This window comes from Arvicola amphibius, chromosome 7, assembly GCF_903992535.2.
Source record: "Arvicola amphibius chromosome 7, mArvAmp1.2, whole genome shotgun sequence".
Taxonomy (NCBI): domain Eukaryota; kingdom Metazoa; phylum Chordata; class Mammalia; order Rodentia; family Cricetidae; genus Arvicola; species Arvicola amphibius.
This window is the reverse complement of record NC_052053.1, coordinates 32,364,273-32,391,530: the sequence shown is the minus strand read 5'-3', so window position 1 is coordinate 32,391,530 and position 27,258 is coordinate 32,364,273. Positions and strand designations below refer to the sequence as shown.

At 37.6% G+C, this 27,258-nt stretch overlaps 1 protein-coding gene across 2 annotated transcripts in view; it reads left to right on the top strand.

The window, feature by feature from the left end:
* Acvr2a (activin A receptor type 2A) overlaps positions 1-27,258 on the top strand; it is a 79,801-nt gene that overhangs the window by 10,509 nt on the left and 42,034 nt on the right. The window contains exon 1 of one of the 2 annotated variants that reach the window (XM_038335687.2): positions 2,451-2,477. The exons of the other annotated variant lie outside the window; for it this stretch is intronic. The gene's annotated coding sequence lies outside the window, so the exon portion shown is untranslated. Of the gene's footprint in view, positions 1-2,450; positions 2,478-27,258 lie in introns of those variants that run through there. 2 annotated transcript variants of the gene reach the window in all.

Genomic DNA, 27,258 nt, shown 5'->3' with positions numbered 1-27,258 from the left:
ATTGGTCAACTTCTCTGTTTTTATGCCAATACCAAGCTGTTTTCAATACTGTAGCTTTGTAATAGAGTTTGAAGTCAGGGATGGTAATGCCTCCAGAAGAACCTTTATTGTATAAGATTTTTTTGGCTATCCTGGGTTTCTTGTTTTTCCATATAAAGTTGATTATTGTCCTCTCAATCTCTGTGAAGAATTTTAATGGGACCTTGATTGGGATTGCATTGAATCTATAGATTGCTTTTGGTAGAATTGCCATTTTTACTATGTTGATCCTCCCAATCCACGAGCAGGGGAGATCCTTCCATTTTCTGGTATCCTCTTCAGTTTCTTTCTTCAAAGACTTAAAGTTCTTGTCAAATAAATCCTTCACTTCCTTGGTTAGAGATACTCCCAGATATCTTACGCTATTTGTGGCTATTGTGAAAGGTGATACTTCTCTGATTTCCCTCTCTGCTTCCTTATCCTTTGTGTATAGGAGGGCGACTGAGTTTTTGGAGTTGATCTTGTAACCTGCCACGTTACTGAAGGAGTTTATCAGCTGTAGGAGTTCTTTGGTGGAGTTTTTGGGGTCGCTTATGTATACTATCATATCATCTGCAAATAATGAAAGTTTAACTTCTTCCTTTCCAAATTGAATCCCCTTGATCCCCTTATGTTGTCTTATTGCTATTGCTAGAACTTCAAGTACTATATTGAAGAGATAAGGAGAGAGTGGACAGCCTTGTCGTGTTCCTGAATTTAGTGGGATAGCCTTGAGTTTCTCGAACAAGCTCTGTTACCCATTGAACTGTCTCTTCTGTCCTACTGGTTTTTGAATTTTAAAAATAAATATTTTGAAGGGGCTGTTGTTCAACTGGTAAAATGCTTACCCATGAAGCATAGAACCCTGAGTTCAATTCCCTAGTGCCACATAAGAGTCATGGTGCAGGCTTATAATCTACTCCAGGTAGGCAGGAGGATCAGAAACTCAAGGTCAGTACTTGGTTTAGTAATGACTTTGAGGCTAGCCTGAGCTGCTACAGGAGACTATCACCAAACAAAACATTTCTTTCTTTCTGTCTATCTATCTATCTATCTATCTATCTATCTATCTATCTATCTATCTATCTATCATCTAATTTTTTTTTCTCCTCACAGGGATTCTCTCTGTAACTCTGGCTGTCCTAGAACTGGCTCTGTAGACCCACCTGCCTCTGATTCCCCTGTGTGTACCACCACCACTGTGCAAACATCAGTATTCCAAACATATGCTTATTTGGGACTTAAAGAGTATGCCACTCAGATTCTTTTTCTATTAACTCTTTTTTGACCTTTAATAACATCAAGATGCCATTTTATTTATTCCTAAATTAAAGTGGATACTAGTGATAACTTATTCATTTTACAGTTAAGTGTGGATACATAGTGTTTCAGTGCTAGGTGGTTAGATGCTGCAGTGAACAATACAGGCATAATTATGTCCTATGGAGCTCCTGTGGTAAAGATAGAGTGAAATGAATTAAATAATTATATATTACTGTATGTGCCATCAGAAATTAAGAGGTGCTGAGAGCCTAACACTTTATTTGCCTGTGTCAAACACATTGCTGTCTCTAATTATTTACCTTGGCTTTTTTTTTTTTTTTTTTGCCTGTTTGTTATTTGTACATTCCACTACCAGAGTGCAAGCTCTCAGTATGGGAGAAGGTTCCATTCCTTCACAGTACCCCAGAAAATAGCACAGTTCCTGACACAAAGTGGAAATTCAGTAGACACTTAATTCAGGAAGGAACTCCAGAAAGAGGTAGGGGTAAGATCGGACAGGACTCTCACAGGGGCAGAGTTAGAGTGAAACGCAGAGGATACTGGGAAGTAAAAAGGTCTAAGTAGTAACTGATTTGGTTTAGATGTTAGCATTTTTCTTACTTGTCTGGAAAGTATGATGAAGTGTATAGGAGCAGAGAGACCAGTAAGTAGGTTCCCATATAGTGTAATCTGGGGAGTCTCCAGCTACCAGTACTTTTAACGGCGCCCTTCCCCCAATTTGTATTACTTAAAACCAAAACCCAAACCCAAACCCATCATCCAGGCTTTCTATGTATATGAGTTCTTTCAATGTAGCATCTCATTGAACAGACAAACCCACAAAAGAGATGATCAAACCTAGGCTAGATTATTGTATTTTTTGTGATATTCCTGTCTTTAGATTTTGTCTGTATGCTGTTTTATATTCTTACTCTTCTCTTCATATGCCCCCCTTTCAGATTGCCTCCTCCTTCCTATGTCAAGCATGTAGTATATGGTTTTATTGACAAAGCTGAGGACTCAGAGGAAAATGCAAGTGCATTTTGTGTCTTAATTTGTATACATCTATCTTCTTAGACATTTATTTACTTCAAAATTTATCTTTTCAGGTTATGAAGATCTCATTTAAATGGTGAAAGAATAAATTGTACTTTAGGCTGATGGTTTTACTCAGGGCTACAGCCTCTAACTAGATGGTGAGTCTGGTATTTTATTTGGAGACATCTCTAGCCTGTACTATTGGATGGAGGCAGGTTTGCTTGGTGGAAGGAGACCAGCTCTTCCTAGGACAGACGTTCAGCATCCTCATCCTTGACTAGGAAAAACCTGTTGTCCTCCACAGGAGTGAGGAAGAGTGAGGAAGCCAGAGGAGGCTGGCATTTTACCAGGGTTAAAGTCAAGTGGTCGCTGCCCTCACCATCCTTTTATTCTACATAGTGATTATGTAACAAATCTTATTTGGTGATAACCTTATTTTTTCCTTTAGTCCTTAAAATTATATAAACCTGGTTTGGGTGTTGAATTGGGAATTATTTGCTACTTACAATTATTAGCCAAGAGAGCTAGAAATAATAGAGGCAGTTAATATAGGAGACTAGGAGTACTGCAGGGGTCTAATAAATGATCAAGTGGCACCCTCCATTAGGACGGTAGACCTGGGAACACGTGTGCTGGCCCCAGTTCTGAAGGCTGAAGTGAAGCAGAGATTAGGATTACAGGAGTGTAGGCAGACTTCATTTCTAATGGAGCTAGTGAAGCTGAGCTTTAGCTCTTACTACAGGCTTTCTTACTGTAGCCCAAGAATATCCACAAATCAAAAATTGTAGTTCTGTTTAGACTGATGACATGTATTTGTCAACCTTGATTTAAGTGACATTTTTATACTTAACAGCTTTGTATCGATGTCATGAAAGGAACTCAGATCATTAAACTAGAGAACAGAAGTTGATGGCCCTGCCTTTACATCTATAGAATCGTTTTGCCATTAGAGCATAGTACACTATAAGGGCTAGTTAAAAGAAATAAAAAACAATATTGTTGGCATAAATGTTGTTTGGTAACTGTAAGAACTTCCCTTATTTTGAAATTTAGCAAAAGTAATTAATTATGCAATCCTCTAATTAGTATTAAAAAAAGACATTTGGCAGGAAGGAAACATAGGTGTTAGGACTATCTCTACAATGATGTGCAGTGTGCTGTGGACTTGGAGAAGTTCTAGAACTTCTCAGTTGCTTTTCTTTTGAAGTGTAATTTGTAGTGGCCAACTCACAAGATTAATTGAAAATCTAAGACTACACACAGAAACTCACATTCACACGTAAAAGTATACATAAAATGTAATATTTTGAATTGGGCCACCAGATATTTGTAAACACTACTATAAGAGAACTTCTAATTTAGAATTTTATGATTCTTAATGAGTAGACATTTGTCTGTAAGCTGCCAATGAATAAAGATGTTAATTCTGTAAGCAATTTAGTATCGACTATGGAAGGAACGTTTACTTCTCTCAGTGACCCTGTCCACCTTCATCTTTTGCCATATTGTTCCTACCAATCACTTTCCATTTCTCTAAATTTCCCATCCCTTAGTTTTCATAATCTCTAAGAGGACCATTACTCACTATACAGTTCCCAGTGGCTAACACACAGACGCTTAATATTGGTGAGTGGCTAGTGCTTTCAGGTGTTTAGGACAGGGCTCTGTAAATATTTATTTATTACTGTTTTTGTTGTTTCTTTTGTTTTCTTTTCTTATTAAGGGACCAGATAGTAAAATTTTAAAGCAGTCTCTTAGAGTTATTAAACTCTACCTATTTTAGAACAGAAGTACTCACAAATATGACATAAATAAACCACTGTGAATGTATTCTAATAAGACTTTGTGTATGGTGAAATTTCAATTTCTTATAATTTTTACGTCACAAAATAATTGTTTCAATTTTTAAAAACCGTTTAAAAGTATAAAATTGTGCAGAGACTAGTGAAACCAGGGCACAAGCTGGATCTGACCTGTAGATTACCAGTCTCTTGGACACCTATGGGTGGCCCATGTCCCTCAATTAGAAATACATTATTTCTAAACAAATTTTTCTTTTGAACCTAGGACACATTTTCTTTACTTTCCCCACCAATTCTCTATTTTAAGTGTGTGGATGTTTGCCTGCTGTATGTCTTTTCACCACATGCATGACTTGGTGCCTCCAGAAGCCAGAACAGAGGCCAGAGGAGGGAGGGTGTTGGATCCCCTGGAATTGGAGTTAACAGAGGGTTGTGAGCTGCCATGTGGGTGCTGGGCATCATACCCGCATCATCTGGAAAAGCAGCCACTAAGTCTGAACTTACAAAGTTATTGTCAACATGTGTTGGCTACCACCTCAAACCAAGCCACACTCCTATTTTACCTATTTGGTATTCTGACAGTACTGTAAAACTTTATCCTTTAGAATAACACTGACTCTGAGAGGATTTAGTAGTATTCCTTCTTAGATGAGGAGACAGTGTCCTTATTATTATCATCAGAATTTCTGACTTTCTTGATCTTTCTTCTGCCTCCTAGACTTTGTGTCCTCAAACCTGTTCTGGGTTATCTGGTATGGCCCTATGGTAACGTTTTAAAAGAGCTTTGTGCATGTGGCTGGGGTGAAGAAAATGGGAGAAGAAAGTTGGAGAGAGAAAATAATGCAAGGCAGTTTTCAAACTATAGGGAACAGCTCATTGGAGCGTCTTGAAATCCATGTAGCATGGTTACATTAATAGAAGAAAGAAAATAATCTTTCTGGACCATAATCAGAGTCACTCATAATGAAGATGTTTTGTGAAATATCAGTTGTAGCTGTGTATTAGGTTGCAGTGACAAGTGTATTGTCATAGCTTGTATGTGGAGAGTTTGGGATACTGATCTTGAGATTTTTTTTTTCCCAAACAGGAATCCTCTTGTTTGCTTTCTACAGTATGCTGCTTGTATAAGCTTCCTTATGAGACTGTTAGCTTTTTACCTAAGAGAATGCAGGATGATGCGGACAACAAGCTTCCCAGCAGAGGCCCAAAGAGATGCCTTAATACCTTTGTGTTTTAGGGGACAAAAGCCATGCCAGTTCATGGCAGCTCACCAGATTCCTGGGATACAGATTAGCTTCAGTAATAGGTGACTGGTAAGGTGGGAAGAAAAGAAACTCTACAAGAGTAATATGTGACAGAGGAGAGAGTGTACCTTTATTTTTCTCTTTCCTCTGTTTCTCTCTTTATTTTGTATTTTCTTGGTTGGCCCCTTACTGAACTTATGCTAGAAAAAGCAGGGAACTGAGGATGAAAATTGGTGAGGCAGAGTCATATAATCATGTTTTTGACTAAAAAAGTGAATTAGGAGGGAAAATAAAGTAGAAGGGCATCTGACCACCCAGATAGCCTCGGTTCTGAGGTGGCACTTTACAAGTGGGTGCAGGTAGAACAGGGGCCTGCTATTAAATTGGGTTAATGCTTACCCTAAGTCCTTTAAGGTTCATTCACTTTAAAACAAGTGCTTAGTGCTTCCTGACAACAGGAGAGGCAGATGGCCTGATTCTCACCTAGACATAGAGATGATGGTTCTTCCCACTTTATGTACTGTTGTGAAGTGTAAGTTGCTATAATGAACTTCCAATGATTTTGTGAATGTAGCATTGTAACTCAGTAAATATTAATTGCTCATGCTGCTTGCTGTTACTAAGCAGTGTCTAAACTGTTTATTGAATACACATGAGCGAAAATTGAACATTGAGGGCATTTCAGTATATTTATTGAAAGACTGTACTTTGGCGGTTGGCTATCCTGTTTTGTTCAGAACATAAATAATATTTGTGTGTGTTTTTTATTAGTAATATTTCTTTGATTCTGATTTAATTCTATAACATCATTTGAGTTTTAGAGAAAAGTATTCACATTCTCAAGTATGTGATTTAGTAGTAGTATTCACACAAAAACCAAGAGCTTTAGAGAATGAAATACTTTTTTCATTCAGTATTTCCAAGTGTGAATGCCTCAGAACTTCCTTTGCAGATAAGGGGAGTGGATCTGTTAGGAGAGTAACTGGCATTTCCAAAAGTGAGTTGTGTTTTAATTTTCAGGATTTTAATACAAGTATTTCTGGGAAAATAACTTTTATCTATTTAAGTTTTTAAAATGATCTTATGCGCCTGTTTGATTCTGAGTTTATTTGAAGTAAATCTTGTGTCTTTGTTTAGTCCAGACTTGAAATGATGTAATTTGTCTGAAATCACTAGTCTATCTGCGAGGCTAAAACTATAGCCCTGACTCAAGTTCAGAGTTCTTCTATAAAGAGTATATACTGGAGGTTAATCCACTCCTACTATTTCCAGCCTTAGTGGGAGAAATGTTTTCAGGAATTTATGCAGTGGTTGCTTTGTATCACACTTTGAAGAAACCATGATTAGGACCTGAGGAGTCAGAAATAGAAATACAGCAATAAGCCACACCATGGTGAGTTCTGAATTTAGGGTAAATGTTTTGCTATTGTTTGGCAAGATGGCAGCCATAAACTCAAAGGTGTTGGTTATTGTTAGAAGGAATTATATGTAAAATTTGCCCTTGATTACTGAAGTACTTTTCTCACTCATTTTGGTTTTTTGATAAGGAATGTTTAGAATTGTTTTTCTAATAGGTCAGTCTTATGCACATGTGCCTGATTTTGTTATTACATTTCCTTAGTCAAAATTACAACTTTCAAGATATGTCACAGCCCAGCCATATTGTTGGGTTCAAAATAATAGTATTGCTGATAATTATAATTTCTATAAACTATCATCAACAACCACCATTTGAAGTATGCTGTGGGCTAAGATTTGTTTTGATTTTAATTTGCATGCATGAATCATCCACCCTAGAAGATAGATATTATTCCCATTTCATAGATGAGGAAACGGAGACTCAGAGATTTAGACTGAACTAGCAGGACAGCTGGGATAGTTAAAACTAAAGGATTTAATTGCTTTTATTGAATCAAATATTCTAAAATACGTATTAGGAATTAAAATATGAATTACTGGTTCTTGATCAGTGTTGCTTCCTTCCAACCTCTTGTACCAAGGTTTCCTCTTCCTGCTCCCATCTTAAGAGCAGCTGCTGTTGCTGGCCCCCTTGAAACCTATGATGTAGCCAGCAATGCTGTTACCAAGCTGAGGTGTTGATGGTCTGTTATCGTCCCTGTGACTCTAGAGTAGAGCTTTCTCCACTTCTGGGATGGAAGTACGGCTGTGTAAAGACTGAGAAAAAGTTGTTCTTTTTGGTTTTACAGTAAACCAGGATCAGGACCAGGTCAGTGTTCATTTGCTCTGGTTACCACTGGAGTAATTAGTGAGCTTGAGTGTTAAGAAGTGAGTGCATCTTCTTTTTTAAAAAAAAATATTTATTTATTATGTATACAATATTCTGTCTGTATGTCTGCAGGCCAGAAGAGGGCACCAGACCTCATTACAGATGGTTGTGAGCCACCATGTGGTTGCTGGGAATTGAACTCAGGACCTTTAGGAAGAGCAGGCAGTGCTCTTAATCACTGAGCCATCTCTCCAGCCACTGCGCCTTCTTAGATGGACTTGATTCAGAGAAGTGAATTGGATTTTCTTGTGTAGGAAAACAAGTTTGTGTTGTTTTTACCTCCTATTTGGAAAGTCATTTAATAGTTATGGTCATTAATTGCTTTCTTGATACTGTTTATGCTGGTTCTGTTATTAGGATTTGGTTTTCTCCTCATTTATATTAAAAGTATATTGATTTAAAAGATGTAACACATGCCCTGTTTGCCCAAATTTAAGGACTTTAAATTTACAATGTCAGTTAAGCTTAAGGAAAGTAAAATAAAATAAAGAACACTGGAGGAAAATCCTTTTTTTTTTCTTTTTTTTAGATTAGTAAGTATGAATAAAAGCTGACATGTGAATATTAGAGACAATTAATCTTTGTTCAATTTGATTTGAATTTAGATGACTGAATTTATAGAAAACCTAATCTGTATTCATTTAGTTATAATTGACAGGAGCCAATAATTAAGAGGTATCTACTATGTACCCCTTTATTTTGCCAGATTCAGTACAGCTTATCAAATTTAAAGAATGTAGAATTTTAAATCTTACATTATAAAACAGAGAGTGTAGGATATAAATATTAGATACATTGATTACTAAAATTAGAGATTTCTGGCATCCAGTAATTATTTTTTTGTTTATAGTTTTGTGTGTGTTTGTTTATGTATTCTCACTTTCCTATTGCTGTAAAAAAACAGCATGACCAAGGCAGCTTATAGAAAGAAGGAAACATTTAATCGGAGCCTACAGTCCAGAGGGATAGGAGTCCATCACCATTATGGCCAGCCAGGCACACATGGTATCTGGCAACAAGTGTTCTTAGCCACTGAACCATCTTACCCTTCAATGCTTCAAATTTTCTTCCCTCCCTCTGTCCCTCTCTCCCTCCCTCCCTCTCTTCCTTCCTATTTAGTACTTTAGTTACCTTTTAATAAGACTTTCACTAGGTAAGAGTTGTATTTTAGATTCCCCTTGGTTTAGTCTTTTGAGTTCTTTGCCATGTTTCTTCTGGAATTTAATGCTACTAAATAAAAACCCCTTAAGGATAAGGATTGTGGTCCTTATGTATGTCATTGCATTCCTTGTGTTCGGAACTCAATGAATATTTGTTGAATAAATTAATGGGAAAGAGTCTAAGAGTCTTTATCCTCTCTGTATTTTTTGTTTTCTCTTTATCCTACTGATAACATCAAACAATTCTCACAAATATTAATGATGTTTAGTTGATTAATGATTCCTAATCTAAAGAGTGTTTTTCTTTATTTCACTTGACTTCTCTTTGAGTTTGATGATGATGTCTGTATTCCTTAAGAGTTTGTCCTGTTCCCTTAGTGCCTTCCCATCTTCTGGCTATTGTCGGTTGCCACCCTATCATTCATTCTCCCCATCTTTCTTGTGTTGTATTTTTTCCCCTGCCAGAGATCACTAGTCATACAATTTTTATTTTACTTGTCCTCTGCTGAAATAATGTCACTTCTCATCTTCAGTTTTAACTAAATGTGGAGGCTCAGAGTTCCATATCTTAAGTTCCATACGTATTTACTAGTTATCTTGTAAGCATTAAGTATATATTAAATTTCATACTATGAACATGAATAAGGCATGATCTTTTCCCTACAGAGTTCACAGCCTCACTCGAGGAGAATGGTTAGTAAACTAGCAGTTAGAGAGTGAAGGAAAAGATGGCCTCATTTAATTTGGAGAATATCTGTTTGTGCTTTCCATCAGTAATGCTTGAAGTGATTCCCCCCCCCCCCCCCAAAAAAAAGACTAGAAATTCACCAGGTGAAAAAGGGAAAGAGTGGTTCGCTGTGGGTTTTGTTTTTTTTTTTTTTCCTGTCAAGCCTGGAGTCAGTGCTCCCTGGTGGTGAGAAAGCTTAGTGTAGCAACTTCCTCAAATCCTGGGAGCCTTAGGCAGGGGTGGGAATAACCAGTCAATGTCATGCCTGCAAAGTGGTGTCAAGCATCACTCCAGAAGAAAAGTGATGACTGAGAACAGGAGAGCAGACAACATTTTCAATACTCCTTACTTATTCAAAGCAGTGCTTGTAAGGAAACGATGTGGACTAAGGCTCAGACAGTGATGTATACTCAATTTTCCTTTTTTTCTGATTCTTGCTACATAGTGCATTTGGAATAGTGGTTACAGTATTAAAGTATAGCTTTTCCAAGATTTTGCCCCTCATGCATATCATGGCATTCATTATATACACACCAGATACTTTTAAACTGTTGAGTTTGATTTGTTACGACTGGGGCATTGCTTTGTTGGGATGGTACTTGCAGCAAAAAGGGATTTAAGAAGTTAAGGGAAGACAAAGGAAACATTTTATATGAGTATGTATGTGATTGCTACGTGTTTTAGGAAAGTACTTCAAGAGACCTATATCATGATTATATATGAGATAGTGATTAGGCAGTGATTGGAGGATGGATAAGTAAGGGTCAGATTACAAAAAGCTTGATTTGCTAGTGAGTGTGAACCTTTTGCAGTAGATTGACACGTTAGAAGAGATCCATTAATATTGTGTTTGTCTGAGTGTCAAATAAATCATAGATGGAGGTCCAAGCTGAAGAGAGTTACTTTAATGTCCAGCCATTACATGTATTATATATATATACATATATAAAATAAATAAGCTAAGCAGAAAGAATGAAAAACCAACCAAAGGCCAAAGTCAGGAGAATACCAGCATTAGCAGGGGATGGAGGAGAAGGAAGAGCTTGTGTAGAAGACCAAGGTGGGTCCAGTATTAAATATCGTTTCATAAGAAATCTTGATAGAGGGGTTAGTCAACAGTTTGAAATCAAGACATAAAAATCACTGCTACTTTGGCAATTTATTTGTAACTTTAGTTGATTTTAAACTTTGCACATTGTTGGTAACTTCAGCAGGAGATGCTTCTATGGAGTAATGAAGACAAACACCACATTGTAAGAGATGAATGACATGTAGATAAGGGTAGATTCAGCTGTGGTCTGTCCTTTTCAAGATCTAAAAGAAAGCTAGGTTAAAAATGTTTTCTTGAGGGATGCTCATGAGCAGGCTTACAGAAAAGATAAAATTAAAATGAAGCCAGAAACTACCATCCTCACTGTTCTTTAACTATCAAACCTAAGCAATAACTAAATGCTGTAGATTTGACCTTCTACTCTGATCTGGACCTGTTTCCATTCCCATCCTCAGTATTCCACCCTCACTTTCCTTGTCTGACCTTATCAGAACTTCTCTTTCTCTGTTCAGCATAAGAGGGGAAAGGAGGTTTGAGAAAAAGAAAGCCAGTCTTCCATTCTTTTTAGGAAAAATTGTGAAACTTGTAAAAACTGGCCTCTATAAATGGACAAATTTGATTCTGACAACATTCAACCTTTGTGATAATTTTTTCAAAATTGTAATTACATTTTTTCTCTCTTTCCTGTCTTCCCTCCAAACCCTCTCATGTACCTAACGCTCTTTATTGACTTCTTGTGGCCAACAAATGATGCTGGTGAAATTTTCTGGTTTGTCTGACTATTGTATTTCCCCCCAGGGACTATCCTTTTCTAAGGTCGCTTCCTGTCAGTTACTTCTTCCTGTTTTGGTCCTTTAATGCTGCAAAAACCCAATGACGTGTCTTCTGCCATGTACTTGATATTTACTTCCATATTCTGTCCTTTGTATTTCTTGAGTTGCCTTCTCCCTCAGTTCTTCCTTAGTAAATTGTTAAGGGTTGTTTTCTTGGGTGCAGTACATTTTGCTCATTCATTATTCTGTGTCATTGATGTTTTTCTATTTTTCTCTTCACATGACATCTGTAGGAATTATTACTGATTTATCTCTGTACCTTTGGTACCTGGTTTAATGCCAGTGGAGTTCATGTTTGGTTCATGTTCATTGTATTATGAAAAAATAATACATGGAGGTTGTGGTATTTGGCTGGACCTGGGAGAAGTCATTGGATTTCTCCATAGAACATTCTATGCAAAGTAGGCAGCATAATGTAAGAGCTTTTAGATATGTGTGATAGTATAAACAGTATGTTGAATACTCCTTTTGGATAGGTGAGTAGAACTTACAATGGAAAGATGGGTTGGTGAAGTAATTTGAGTACAAATTAGTGGAATCTTCATTCTTAAAAGTTTTTTTTCTTACTGTTGCAATGGGCATCCAGCCATTATGAATTTCTACTCTGGGAAGTAATGCTTAACTTTTGAATTTTTGAGGAAAGGTTTGGTAATTTTGGGAAGTATCTAAAATGTAGACAATCCTGTTCTTTTGTGAAACGCTTTAATGCTTTCTAGTTTGTTATATTTTTTTCTAAAGATTATAAGACCTATTTTGACTACATAAGTTCTTCTTGTCATTGCTTTTTTAATCCTTAAAAAAGTTTTCAGGGTCTTTCTGAGATATAATTATTTAATTTGGTATTTTTATATTCTTTTTCTTTAATATTTGAGCACACTAACATTCACATATTTTTATCCCCCTTAGAGAAATTTCTAAAGTTGTTATCTTTTGGGTTGGTAATTGGATGTCCAGAATGACTTGAGGAAATCTTTAAATTTTCATGTTTTGCTCTTCATGTGTTTCCCTAAGGTATTTGTAAAAAATGTTAAAGTTGATTTTATATCATTATGCAGAAAAGTAACCATTCATCCTTACTTTTTCTTTTTTTCTAAAGGTAGAATCCAATTTATGATTTGTAAAGGCCCTCCCCGTTATATGTGGGTGTATTAAAACATGGTATTTTGGATTTGTGGGAGGAAATCCAGGGATTGAATGTATTTGGGGAACTATATGAAACAAGATTAGGGGAAAGCAGGGAATAGTGTATGAAATTAAGAGCCGTTCAAAAGAGATATACTGCTTCTTATGTCACTGTAAAGAAAACAGAAAGCTTGAGTCTGCTATTCTCTAGTTGTAGAGAGAATTCTGTATATAAATCAACAGTAAATGTTACAATATAGTTTATAGTTAAATGATGAATTGCATGAGAAGGCAGCTGAATACTAGCTGAGTAAGTAGGAAACCCAGGACAATGAAAAATCAAGAGGCAAGGTAGCTTGGGAAGCATCATAAAGAAAATGGGCTATCAGTGAACCTTGAAAAATGAGTAAAAATTCAGGGAGATGGGAAAGTGGTCGTGGATGTTTGATATGGATAATAAGAATACAGTTGCTTGTGTTATAATGATTAGACCTAACATGGTAGACAAGGATGAAGAGGGTATGTCGTTGCCTTGCTTCTTTTGTAAGAATATTGGTCTTTGGGATAGGTAAGATGGTTAGTGGATGTAGGAGAGGAGGGATATGGAGAGAGGCATGTGGAGTTGGAGATGTGAAGGAATATGAGACAGGTGAATTAAAGTGTCCAGAGAAGGAGTTGAGATACTGAGAAACTCAGACTAAAACCAACGAAAGCATTAGAAAACTGGCGCATAAAACGTCTTTTCCCATCAGAACTGTCTGTTGATGAACATTCTCATGTTTTGTAGTTTCAGGTTAACTGCTGACTTCTTTCTTCCTTTGATAGTCTTGTGGTCATCTTTCTTTGTTCTTCGTTACTTTTAATATAATTTTGCATATTTGCACCTTCTTGAATAAAGCATATCTTACCCGAAGTAGTTTAGCATACATTTTTCATTTCTTCTTATTAGAGCGTCTTGAGACCGTGTTGTTGTGTAATTCTCTGGAATCTCTATTTCCTTTGTGTGTTACCCAGGCTGAAGTTGGCACTAAATATTGAATATTTATGCATTGTTTCTTCCAAGTTCCACCTGAAGGAGTTAGTGTGCAGAGACTCTGAATCCATGAGTGTTTCGGTTTGTTCACATGAGATCTAAGCCTTGTGCCTCTGCAGCCTGTGCTATATTTAATTGTAAGTTTATTTTCATAACAGATATGGCAATACTTTGTGAAGGAAAAAAGTTATTTTACCTACCAGATAAATTGATCATGTACTAATTCTTCTTTCCTCTGAGTCAGGGAAAACATTGTCTAATGTGTGTATTCCACTACATCAATATCTAACTTAAAATATGCCCCACTTTAGTTTTGCATCTATCAAAAAACAAGTTATGCTGGGCGGTGGTGGCGCACGCCTTTAATCCTAGCACTTGGGAGGCAGAGGCAGGCGGATCTCTGTGAGTTCGAGACCAGCCTGGTCTACAAGAGCTAGTTCCAGGACAGGCTCCAAAGCCACAGAGAAACCCTGTCTCGAAAAATCAAAAAAAAAACAAAAAAAAAAACAAAAAACAAAAACAAGTTATAAAGTTTCTCTTCAGCGTTAAACATAGTATGTATAGACAAATTAAAAATCCAGACATGCCTCAGTGTAAAAAGCTTCCATGTATTAATGAAAAGGCTTTCACTGAATCTTCTACATGTTGTGTGTTTGATTTAAAGCCCTGGTAATGATACACTGTATCATGCTTCATGTTTTCCTAGTACTTCTCATTTCTTTTTCTCTCTGATAGCTACAGACTGCAGACTTTTTCTTCAGATATTTTGGCTTATCATTGCCATCTCTACAAACCCAGACAAATTATCATCACTATTTCTTGGCTTATACATTTACAGACATTGCTGATTTTACCTCTTCTTTGAAGAGTGCTTCTAGAATGCCCATAGTAGATGTTGAGTTGACTGCCATGGCCTTAGGTCATCCACTTGAGCTGAGCCTAGGTCAGATTTTCAGTCATCCTTTCTAAAATTAGAACGATTTTTTTCTTTAATCTTCTAACTTCTGGCATGTTAAGTGTATTCGGCACATATAGTGATGGACATTCTGTTTATGAGCCATTCCGGTGGTTTTCCTTTTCTTTTGTTAAGTTAGACATAACTGTTATCTCACCTTGGGGTCACATTTTTAAGTACGTAAAAAAGAAATCAGTAAGAAAAGGTCAAGAGAGTACTTTAAAGTCCTGGGTAAGACGACTTGTGGGTAGGTGGAGTAGTTTATATACCTTTGATTAGTGCATTTGCCACCTAATTTGTAACTGTTTTGGAGATGTTCCCGGTAGCTTCATTTATTTTCAGATGTATTCCTTCAAATGTTCATACTTATTACTTTGCTGAAACATTGTTTTGGAATTTTTATTATCAGATGATATGATTGATAGATGTTTTCACTTTGGCATACAATCAGAGCTGTTTTGCTGTATGCAGCTTAATAATATTCATGGGAAAAGAGCTCACTTTTCTTTAAATGAGATTAGAATTCTCTATAGAACAAGTAGTCTGATTTTCCAAAATAAGTACCTGAGCATGTATGCTTCACGTTTTGGAATGACTGGGCAGATCGACTGGGGCAATCTGTTGTGATGAGAGCTTTAGAATTTGGGAGTCTTTTTAGAGTGGAGTTTATACAATATAATGCAAGCAACAATGTGAACCACAAAATGCAACTTTATATCTTTTGGCAAGTATATTTAAAAATTTTTAAAAAGTAAAATTAATTTTAACTGTGTACATTACTCAGCACAGTATATACAAATATCATTTTAGCTTATGATCAATGTGAAAATTGCTTGTGAATCTCTTTGTACTGTCTTTGAAATTCAGACTATGCTTTACATTTCAATTTATACTGTTCACATTTCTAAAGCTTAGTAACTGCAGAAGGCTAGCCACACTACACACTACTGGGTAACTCAAGTATAATGTCAGAAAATTGGTGAAGGTGTAAGAGGAACAAATGTGAATCTTTGACAGGCCTGTTAATGGTTTTCTCTGCGAAAGAATATGTCAATTGTTTTATTTATTTATTTATATATTTATTTATTTATTTATTTATTATTTTGCTGGGGGTGGGGATCAGATACTCCTGTGAAAGCAAGCTTTGGTAGATTGTGGGCAAATTATCCCTAAGTAGAGCAGCAGGGGTTTGGAAGTCTGAAACAGAAAGGCAGAGCAGATACTCACAATATCCTATAAGAAGATCAGAACAGTTGGATGCCATTTCAAGAAAACCATCTTTCACAACCCAGGGCTTCTAGCCTAGGCTGTATGTTGTTGCATATGGAGTAGAGAGTGACAGCCAGGACAAACCACTAAGATCAGATAAAATTGATTGCAGAAGCATAATGTAGGTGGTAGGGAGGAAGGGAGGATGATTTACTTTAATACAGAAGAGAGGAAGAGTCTGAGGTAAATGATTGATTTTTATGAAGTGAAAACTGAACAAAGTTCTTTGTGACCTAAGAGCAGATGAAAGATCATGCAGGATACTGTATTAAAATTTATTGCTTAGGCAGTGAATTAGAGGCTCTAATGATAGGCACATTGGCCATTGTATAACTGTGGTAAAAGGCTCAGCCCTCCACCTTAGTCCTGTACCGACCACTTAACTTTGTATTCCTTTGCAAGTTACAACCAGTGAAGCTTTAGGCTTTTTCACCCATAAAATTTGCAGAACTAGCCGGGTGGTGGTGGCACATGCCTTTAATCCCTGCACTCGGAAGGCCGAGACAGGTGGATCTCTGTGAGTTCGAGGCCAGCCTGGTCTATAGAGCGAGTTCCAGGACAGGCTCCAAAATTGGAGAGAAATTTGTGTAGAGAAACCAAACCAAAACAAATAAAAGCAAATAAGCAGCAGCAGCTACAACAACAACAACAAACCCTGCAGAAATAATACCTTCTTCACAGAATTATATGGATTAAGTAGAAAAAGCATGTACAGTTTACTCGTGTGACACATTTCTGGTTGATTCTTAGTTTCTGATATGGAAGTTCTCCAAATGGGCATGTTTAGCTCAGTAAAACCTCTTGAGTTGTGCTTGGTGAAAACTTCTTTATACATACTCTGTCATGGGAAGAAAAAACTTCCTAAATTTCATTTATGAATGGAGTTGATAATGAAAAGGACAGAGGTCTGAGATTGAGTCTCAGCTACTCTCTAAGATGACCTCATTTCTCTGTCTCAGTCTGGATTGTCTTTCAAACTGTTATTTGAGGACCTTTCAGCATCAGAATCATCATGGGTACTGGTTCAAAAAGTGTAGATTCTTAAGTTCTGTTCCAGACCTCCCGAATCAGTTGCTCATGATAGAGCAAAGGAAGTTTTGGTTTACACTCATGTACAACTGTTATATATAGAGTGCCCATTTGGAGAACTAGAGACAGGATAACTATAAGATTTGAGTTCATTCAAGTATGCATCTATTCAGAGAAGTGCCATAGGAATACTATCTCTTTCCATATACTCTATATAATTGTGAAGATCAAATGAGATGTTTCTTAGTTTGTAAAAATTGGATTTAGTGAATAGATATTTAAATTTTAGATTCTGTTAATCTAAATGGCAGTGATTCCTGTCTATGATTTCTGTAGTAAGTAGTCTTGTTGGATTAGTTTTCATCAAGTAGCTTTTGATGTCAGATTTTCTCTCCTTTGTCCCCATTAATTTTTTAATCTTTTATTAGCTCAGGAGGTAAGTGGGATTCTAAACATTCAAATCAAAGGAATATGGTTGTCCTCCATCTCCATGAGTTTCACCTCTCTGTTTTCAGCCAACGCTGAATTAAAAAATACTTTTTTAATGTATGTATCTATTTTTACTCATCGTTTGAACAACCCATTATATGATTGTTTGCATATATTACGTTATATTTACATTTATATTTTATTTATGTTTTATTTGATATGAGTAATCCAGAGACAAATTGTAGTTTACAGGAGATGTGTATTGATTATGTATAAAAACTGTATTATTTTATGTTTTTATAAGATACCTGAGCTTCTGTGGACATAGATATTCTTCACAGGGGGATGGTCTGGAAGCATTCCCACAGAGATACTGAGGAATGCAAACGATTTTAAAAGGAGGATTGTTATCTGTTTTAATTTTTAAATTGAGAGGTTTACAGCTTGTCAGTATGATGGATCTCCCCCCACAATCTGTTGTTCTTGTTTAGATAGTTTACTTAAGAATTATCTACAATCTACCATTTGATTACCATTTTTTATTATTACTTAAGTGCTTAAACCCTCAACATATGAAAGCCCCAACTTAGAACAAACGCCACTCTGCATGAATGCTTCTTCTGGTTGTGAAATATTTCCCATTTTCTTCCATTTTAGAGAGCAGACTGTTCTTGAACTTTTATTTTCTTGCATGAAAAATATTCTTTCTTGATTCCTGCACGTGATAGTAGAATCTTCTTTTTTCTCCGCATGTAAAAAGCTGCCATGAGATACACATAACACATCTACAGCATAACCCCTGCCTAAGGTTCAGAGAACGCCACAGAAGAGGGGGTTGAAATGTTTTAAGAGGACTGGGGTGCTGGCTGCAAGATACTGTATTCTGTCTATGACAGGGAGTTGTACCCATGAAATCTTAACAATATGGTCACCTAAACAAGACCCAAGCAGTGACAACACCACCAGGAGTGGGGGAAGTGTCATAAAGCTCCATCTCTAGATGAAGAGATACAATTAATGACTGCCAGTTATTCTTCTCTGGGGACTCCAACCTCCATTGAGTATCCATTCCCAAGTCATCATCCCTATACATTATACATTTAAGCAACACTAAAGGGATTCAGCAGTTTGTTTGTTTGTTTGTAACAATATATAATAATAATAAATCAAAAGGTCCTGAGAGGGAAGGGTATGGGAGGAATTGAAGGGAAAAGTGTGGGGTGGATAAATAATATTGTAAATACTGTACTCAAGTGTGAAATTCTAAAAAAGAAAAAAAAAAGATGTTAAAGATCAACTTTTTAGAAGCAGCTGACCCCTTAGAAAAGATCCCCCTCTCCCCATCTCCCCTCAACCTCCTTTTTTAATGTTAGTTTGAGGGTCCAGGAAGTATATGATATAGTTATTAGAGAAAATGGTTAAGGTTATATAGTGAAATAGAGAAGCAGAAGCAGAAGTGACAGGCAATTCCCTGACATTTCTGCTGAGTGACAGTGTTGAGTTTTGTGTGCTTGGCATTGTTCTTCTCCTGGCGGAACGTCTTCAACAACATTTGTGTTCATCTCTTAGGCTTGTCTTTCTTTATTCCTGTGCACAGGTCTTGTGTTTTGTTTTTTGTTTTTGTCTTTTTTTCCTGTATCTCATTAAACAGTCTACTGCTCCTCAGTTTATTGATCCTGTCTCCCCTTTTTACTATACTATATAATTTGAAAATGAATGAAGTAGCTTATAAAGAAATTAAATACCTAGGTGCCAAAGTTATCAAAAAGCTTTAATACTTGATTTTAATATTACCCATTCTATTCGTACCAGTGCTCTTGCTATTTCTTAGATAGATATTTCTCCTAAAGCCTCTTCTGAGGGCTTAGGTACATACCATAACGTATTTATTTATATTTAGAGGTGCAAGCATTAGAGGCTTAGCTTTATACTCTATGGCACCTAGGGGCACAGTTTTCATGAGCCCGTGTCCTTGTCATCTGACTCAGTGAGGCTGGTAATAGTTATAGATAACACATTCTTGTTGGGTCCAAACTTGTATTTCAGTTGTTCGCTCTTTTTAGTTTGTTTTTAAAAGAGATTTGGAGCTAGAAATATGACTTAGTGAAATGCTTGTCATGCAAGCATGAAGACCTGTATTTGGATCTCCAGCAACCACGGGATCTAAAAAGCTGGATATGGTGACACACATCTATAACCCCAGCCTTGTCAAAACAGAGACACGAAATCCTTGAAGCTCTCTGTTTGGCTAGCCTGCCTAACTGAATCTTTGAGCTCTAGGTTCAGTGAGAGACCCAGTCTCAAGTCATATAGTGGAGAATGATTGATTCAGAACCCAGGCTTCCACACAAGTGTGTAGACATTTCCACTCAAACACATGTGCATACATACACCACACATTCGCAAAATGAGTGAACTAATGAGTGAATAAATGCATGAAAAGAAAAACTGTTCTTTATTGGAAATTGATGCAGATGGTGTTTAAGTGATAAGTGGGAAGAGGGTGTGTGAATTCTACTAGGAATTGCTTTTTAGATTTAGTAGAAAGCCAAGGGTTAGAATTGTTGACCCCTGACTCACCCACCAGCCAGCTGCTTAACTGAGAATGACTGATGGCTACAGTTGTTTCCATGTCCTTTCAACTTCATTTTGTCTCCTTTTCTTCTTTGCTCTTCCCTTCTCTTCAGTGTGCAGGTCCATCATTGAGTATGAAAAGGGACTGTTGTTATTAAAGCTCCCGTCTCTTGATCCCATACCTGAGCAGAGATCTGAACCATGTGATTCTCACCTAGATTCTGGCATTCTCAGTAGTTTTTAACTTGTAAGAAAGCATGTTATCATTGGACCTTCTTCCAGTATTATTATCTCAGAAGTTTACCTCATGTTTAAATGTTTCATAAGTCCTGTAATTATTAATTCTAGTTCATTGAATTAATTTTAGTTTCTTGAATCTTTGTTTCCAAGAGCACTGAATGCAAAGGTTTGTATGGAGAATGCAGGACGGTATTTAAGATATGCTAGCAAAGTTCCAGTGTTTTTTTTTTTTTTATAAGACTTTTTATTTAAAATACAGGCAAACGTTTTTATTAAGACAGCGCTTATATTAATATTGGAAAGGTACAGTAAAGCTTAGTCTGGCCCCTTGGAAGCCATGCATCATTTTGTTAATCTTGTATTATCAAATTTAAAAGTGAATAATTTAGTCTTCCTTACTTCTGTGGTTCCACATTATCATGTTCCTGGACTCAAAAAGCTTTTCATTATCTTAACTTAGTAAGCACGATTTTCTGGCTTCTATTTTATATAGGTGGGAACATATTAGAAAGTAGTTTGTTTACCTAGACAGTACAGCTTATCAGTTATTGATTACAATTGAAGTAGACATGACATTTCATTTATAAATCCAGGACAGTTTGTGAACTGATAATTTTCAAACTTTGCCTTGCCTTTTTTTTTTCTGATTATTTTTTTTCTCATGGTTTATTTTTTTTTATATTTAAAAATTTCCATCTCCTTCCCTCCTCCTCCCCCTCCCTCCCCTCCTCCTCCCTCTTCCCTCCCCTCCTTTTCCCCCTTCCCTCCCCTCCCCTCCACCCATACCTCCCCTCCCTCCCTCTCAAGGCCAAGGAGCCATCAGGGTTCCCCACTCTATGCTAAGACCAAGGTCCTCCCAACTCCCCCCAGGTCCAGGAAGGTGATCGACCAAGCTGAGAAGGCTCCCACAGAGCCCGTCCATGCAGAAGAATCAGAGCCCAGCGCCATTGTCCTTTGCTTCTCAGTCAGCCCCCGCTGTTGGCCACATTCAGAGAGACGGGTTTGGTCGCATGATCCATCAGTCCCATTCCAACTGGAGTTGGTGATCTCCCATTAGTTCTGTCCCACCATCTCCATGAGTGAACGCACCCCTCTCGTTCCTGACTTTCTCCCTCATGTTCTCGCTCCTTCTGCTCCTCATCAGGACCTTGGGAGCTCAGTCCAGTGCTCCAATGTGGGGCTCAGTCATCTTCCCCATCTGTCGCCAGCTGGAGGTTCCCTCACGGTCCTGACTTTCTTTCTCATGTTCTCTCTCCTTCTGCTCCTCATCAGGACCTTGGGAGCTCAGTCCGGTGCTCCAGTGTGGGGCTCAGTCATTTTCTTCATCTATCGACAGGTGGAGGTTCTATGGTGATATGCAAGAAATTCATCAGTATGTCTATAGGAACTGGCCTTTTCAGGCTCCCTCTCCTCAGCTGCCCAAGGAACTAACTGGGGGCGTCTCCCTGGAAACCTGGGAACCCCTCTAGGGTCAAGTCTCTTGACAACCCTCAGGTAACTCCTTAAATTAAGATATATGCTTCCCTGCTCCCATATCCACCCTTCCTATATCCCAAGCACCCCATTCCTCCGAGCTCCCCCCGTTCTCCCCTTCACACTTTTCTCTCCCCATCTTCCCTTGGCCCAGTCTTGCCCAACCCTCAAGTTCCCAATTTTGCCTGGCGATCGTGTCTACTTCCAATATCCAGGAGGATTACTATATCTTTTTTTGGGAGTTCACCTTCTTATTATCTTCTCAAGGATCCCAAATTTATAGGCTCGATGTCCTTTAATTATGGCTAGAAACCGATTATGAGTGAGTACATCCCATATTCATCTTTTTGGGTCTGGGTTACCTCACTCAGAATAGTGTTTTCTATTTCCATCCATTTGCCTGCAAAATTCAAGATGTCATTGTTTTTTACCGCTGAGTAGTATTCTAGCTTTTTTTTTTTTTTTTTTTTTTTTTTTTTTTGGTGCTGTAACAGTTTTTGAGCATTTTTTTATTCTGTCATAGTTTTGGAGGATGGGCATTCAAGAGCAGGGCATTAGAATCTGGTGTGGTCCTTCCTACTACATGCTTATTTGGCACAGAGGAAGAGCACACTCTCAAGGGCCATTTTTTATGATAGTGAAGTGAAGATCTGTGACCTACAGAGCTCACATTTGGCCCCACCTCCCAGTACCTTCCAGCAGAACTTTTGGAATTCAAGCCATGACCTGCAGACCTTTCCCGGCTTCTCCTTAGCTTCTCATTCGATAGCGTTGGTGATGAGGAAAGTGGGAAGAGTGCATCTTGGCCCGAGAGAACAGATGTTGAAAGAAAGTCTGCTGTGAGCTGCAGCAGACCATGGGTCAGATCTTCTGAGCTTCGTTAGAGATCTTGATTGTGAGAACTACACCGGTGGGAAGCTGCTGAACAATTGGAAGTCAGAGTAGGCCTTAGTAAAGATTTGTCTGGTTTCTGGATGAAGAATTGGTTGAATAGGGGAAAGTGGAAGCTGAAGGAGGATGCGTATATCTTATAGTCTAAGAACAGACAAGACTTTTAAATTCAGTTAACACTTCCTTAACCATAACATCAGCAGCAGCAACAACAAAGGAATTTGCTTAGATTTTCTAATTGTATTGCTTATGACTTAAATTATTGATGGATTGACTTTATTCTTTTTGAGGAAGAAGGGAGCTTCTGTTAGAAATTCTTACTTGATAGACGTAGGTAATATGTTTTACTGACTGAGCACTAACATGAACAGGAGGTTTTATGGTGAGCATGAGTGTCTTTTTAGTGTCTTTATAGAGGCTTATTCTGTTATGTCCCTATAACTAATTCCAGCAAGAAGTCAGTGTGGCCACTGGCTAAACAGGCAACAGGACAAGTAACTGTGTTTCATGTGCTAGGGTGGGAAATGTCCCTTAACTTTTACATAGCTTATTGATTTTCTAAGTAGTGTTCAAGATAAAATCCTACTTTCTGTAGACATCCTACATGACATTTCATTAGTAAAATGCATTAATAAGGATGCACGCAGGCTCTTCATTTCTTGTTCATCATTCCTGCCTTGTTAGCCACTTTACATGAAAAATTAGGAAAGACTTCAATGGCTCTTCAGAAGAATCAAATATTTTTTGAGTTATTTACTGGTTTATGTTAATGTGTCTGTGCGCGTACACACTCGTGCCTGTGTGTAAAGGCTAGAGGTTGACACTGGATGTCTACCTCAGTTCCTCTCCTACTTAATTTTGAGACAGGGTCTCTTGCTGACTGTCTGGACTGGCTGGCCAGTGAGTCCTAGCCGTCAGGTCCTCATGCTTGGGTGACAAATGCTGTGGACTGGGTTAACTCTCCATACTTGCTTTGTGAGTTTACTTCTACTTCCTGTGCCCTGTTTTGAAAATTAAGCTTCTCATTATTTCTTTTTCCCAGGTTTGAAGTTAAGATGTTTTGAAATTATGTTTTTTTTTTTCAGTCTTTCTGTTTAATGCCAAATATCAAAGTGCCTGGCATATACTAACCAAATCTGTATTGAGGTTGATGGCAGACAGTGCTCTGTGTGAAAGATGCAGTGTTCTTTAAAGTTCCGTGTAGCGGACCCTCGTAATTGGCTTACTTGGATGTTCTTGGCAATGATGGAAAGCCTAGATGTGGAGGGAAAACACAGCTGGATGGAAGTCATTTCTTAAGTGTGAGAAGATGAAGGCCAAATACTGGTTCTTTTAAATTTTTCTTGATTGTGTATCAAAATGTCTATAACCTTTTTCATTCTTAAGTCATCTTGGAGGAAACATAATCGATTTCTTTGTATTGAGTAGTTTAGAATTTGAACTCAGGTCAGTTAGCATCTCCCATCTTGGTTGTTTTTTAAATTAGTGTATATTATACATAAAAATAGGTTCTGCCATACAATTTTTGCATCTGGTGCTTTACTGCCATTTACGGTTCTTGCTGCCCTTTTAGCACCCTTTCTTGAGCAGCCCTGTGTAGAGTAGTTTGGATACGAGTTTAAATGAGCTCCTGTACAAGTTTTACCAATACAGAACCCATACTTCTTTGTATTAGTTCTGTTTCTAGCAGTGAATTAAGGAATAAGAAAGAAATAAGCAAGTTGTAAAGATGCCTGGCCAAAGGATATCTGTTTCAAGCTCTACAACTTTGTGTTACAGCATTTTAAGAGAGTACCTTTCAAATCTTGGTCTTTGTCAAAGACATATTTATTTGGTGTTGTCTATATGGGGAGAAGTTGCTCTACTTTGTAATTATACTATGTTATCTGTGCTGTACTCATCCAGCTTTTCTTCTGCTTCAGCCCCCTGAAGATCCTGGTTTTACTTTGGTATTGTCAGGAATTTATATAAAGAACTTTTGAATAATCAGTGCTTAGATGTGGGCTTCTAAGTGCTTGTGCTAGTCATAAAATGTGTATGTTTGTGTGTAGCATCTAGTGCCACAACATACAGTGTTTATAGTTTAAGCATATTCTGTATTTTAAAAATTTGATACTATATACATATTACTTGCAAGATCTTGTAATATTTTGTTAAACCGATAATAAGTGCTAAGTATGGAAATTATACACACAGCAAACAAAACAAACAAAATCCCCAAAATTTCTGGGACGCATGCCAGAAAATGTTTGTGTTTTCCTTAGAAGTGATTGTTTGGCGGTAGAAAGGTGCTTAGTTTGAGAGAGAGAGAGAGAGAGAGGGAGAGAGAGAGAGAGAGAGAGAGAGAGTTCAAATGTTGCATTACAATGCAGAAATAATATTTGAGAATTGATTCCCTTTAGTCATATATGTAACATATCTATAAGAAGTCTTTAGGGATAAAAATTTTGGGTGGTGGTTGGTCCTCTAAAAAACTTGCAAATAAAAAAAATCTATAAAAGTTAATCAGAACCAAAGGCCATACATCTCAGTGAACTTCTGTCTATTGAGAACAGCCGTTACAACAGTGAACTAAAAAAAGCTCTCAGCAGCCAAGTATGGAAGGTGACAGTTTCTTGATGTGCATTAACATAGAAAACAGGGTACTAAAAGATCTATACTATATTTATAATTGTATGAAAATAAGTCTGGGAAAAGAGCTTCCTAATTGGACATAAGGCCGGTTCAACAGGAGGGAATTCATGCCTGATATATAGACATTCACTGACTGGGCCAGCCAGGTCCTGGTCCTCGAAGAGAGTCCATAACTTCTACTTTGATCAAGTGCGGAAGAGCTCCTGGAACAAAGATGTAAACTAAACCTTTAGATCTCTGTCTCCTTTTCCTTACTCCTCTCAATTCTCCCCCGCTCCCTCTCCCTTCTTCTGTCCCTTTCTTCCTGCATCCCACCGTCTTCTTCCTTCTTTTCCCTATCTCTGCCTTCTTTCAGATAAAGTCTCACTATGAAAGCCATGTTTGCCTTGAACTTTCAATTCCCTCGCTAACAAGTTTGTAATGTCATGTCAGGGCTTTTAGTTACTCAGTTTTTGACCACTAGAAATTTTGAAAATTTCTAGAAAATTAAAGAAATGTAGTTTTAAAGATAGAAAAAGTTGTTGATGATTCTATCATCTATCTATCTATCTATCTATCTATCTATCTATCTATCTATCTATCTATCCATACATCTGTCATCTATACATGCATTTATATTTTACTGTGTATGGATATTTTGCCCATGTGTGTGTTTGTGAACCACCACATTTGTGCCTTGAATTAAAAAATGTAGAAGAGTATGTTGGATCCCCTGAAACTGGAGTTTCAGATGGTGTGAGTCACCATTTGGGTGCTGGAAATGGAACCCAGGTCCTCTGCTAGAGCACTTAGTGCTCTTAACTGCTGAGCCACCAGCCTCTCGGTTGCAGTTTTAAGCTGATAGATAGTACTTTGAGGGAAGTGTTCATTCGTACCTTTTGTGTTCCCTGCCTACATTGGTCCTTAGGGTGGTGCTGCATGTTACCTTCACAGGCAGAAGTGATTCCTCTCAAGATCACCACAGTCACCTCTACTCCACCTTCGCTCTCATCCTCACTCTCCCTTGTCCCTTACTTTTGTTCTCACCTCAGTCTCCATCACTGTCGCTCTTGCCCTACCCCTCTGTCTCTGCCATGCTCACCTTCATCCACTCGTTCTCTCTCTCCCTCTCTCTCTCTCTCCCCCTCTCTCTCCCTCTCTCTTTCTTTTTTTACAGAGGCTTGATGAGTTTAACAACAACAGCACAAAAGATCTACATCTTCCAAGGGGGGGAAAACATCAAAAAGGTTCTGTTATGATTCTGAGAATTTACACTTTATCTCTTTTATACACAATTTTCACTATTGTGCATTTTAAAAATAGCTTATGAATTTTAATCAGGATATTGTATGTAGAACACAAGTCCATTCCCCAAAGATGAACATCTCATATTAGAAATCTCCTTTTAAAGACTTGATAAAACTTGATTAGCTAGCTCTTTGATATAAATCATCCTTTGAAAGATTGCCAGAGAACTGTAGATTCTTATGTCTTGACTTAGGCCTTTATAGATAGAATCCCCCAGGTATGCATTTATAGGCTAAAACAGTTTCCTGTTGTGTCTTATTTAAAGCTATGTTTTATGCTGGACAGTGAGACTAAGCCATGAAGGTTTAACAGAGAAGCAGGGAAGTTTGGAAATAAGCATTGGCATCTTAGAAGTACAAGACAAACATTTAGAAGCAGACAGCTACCTAACACAATAAATCAAACCTCTGGTCTTACTTTGCTATGTTACAGAACTGAGTAAAGCATAGGCTTGGCCTCTGTGTCATGTGTCAGTCCTTTCAATGCCTGTGACATTTGTCAGTGTGGACTTAAGAGACCCGTAGTTTATCATGGGATTAGTTTACTGTGGCTCTTGGAGGTTCCCCCACCTCTATTTCAGCGCAGCTTAGTCATTGTTTTTTGATGCATCTTTAAAACACCACTCTTTTAAAAAGATAAAATCTTCTTGAGAGGCTCAGGCTGGTCTTGAACTTCCAGTTTTCCTGTCTCAGCCTCTGGAGTGTTGGGATTGCAGAAACGTACCTCTTTCTCACCCGCGTTTCTCTATTTATTTGTGATGCTACATCTGGACTTTGGAGCATTTTGGATTCAGACCTGTAGTTATGGAGATCACACTGTTCATAGAACAGTTAAGCTCTTCGCGTTATGTGGATAGATAGAGCCTTCCATTGAAAGAACTTTTTAGTGACAATGTTAAA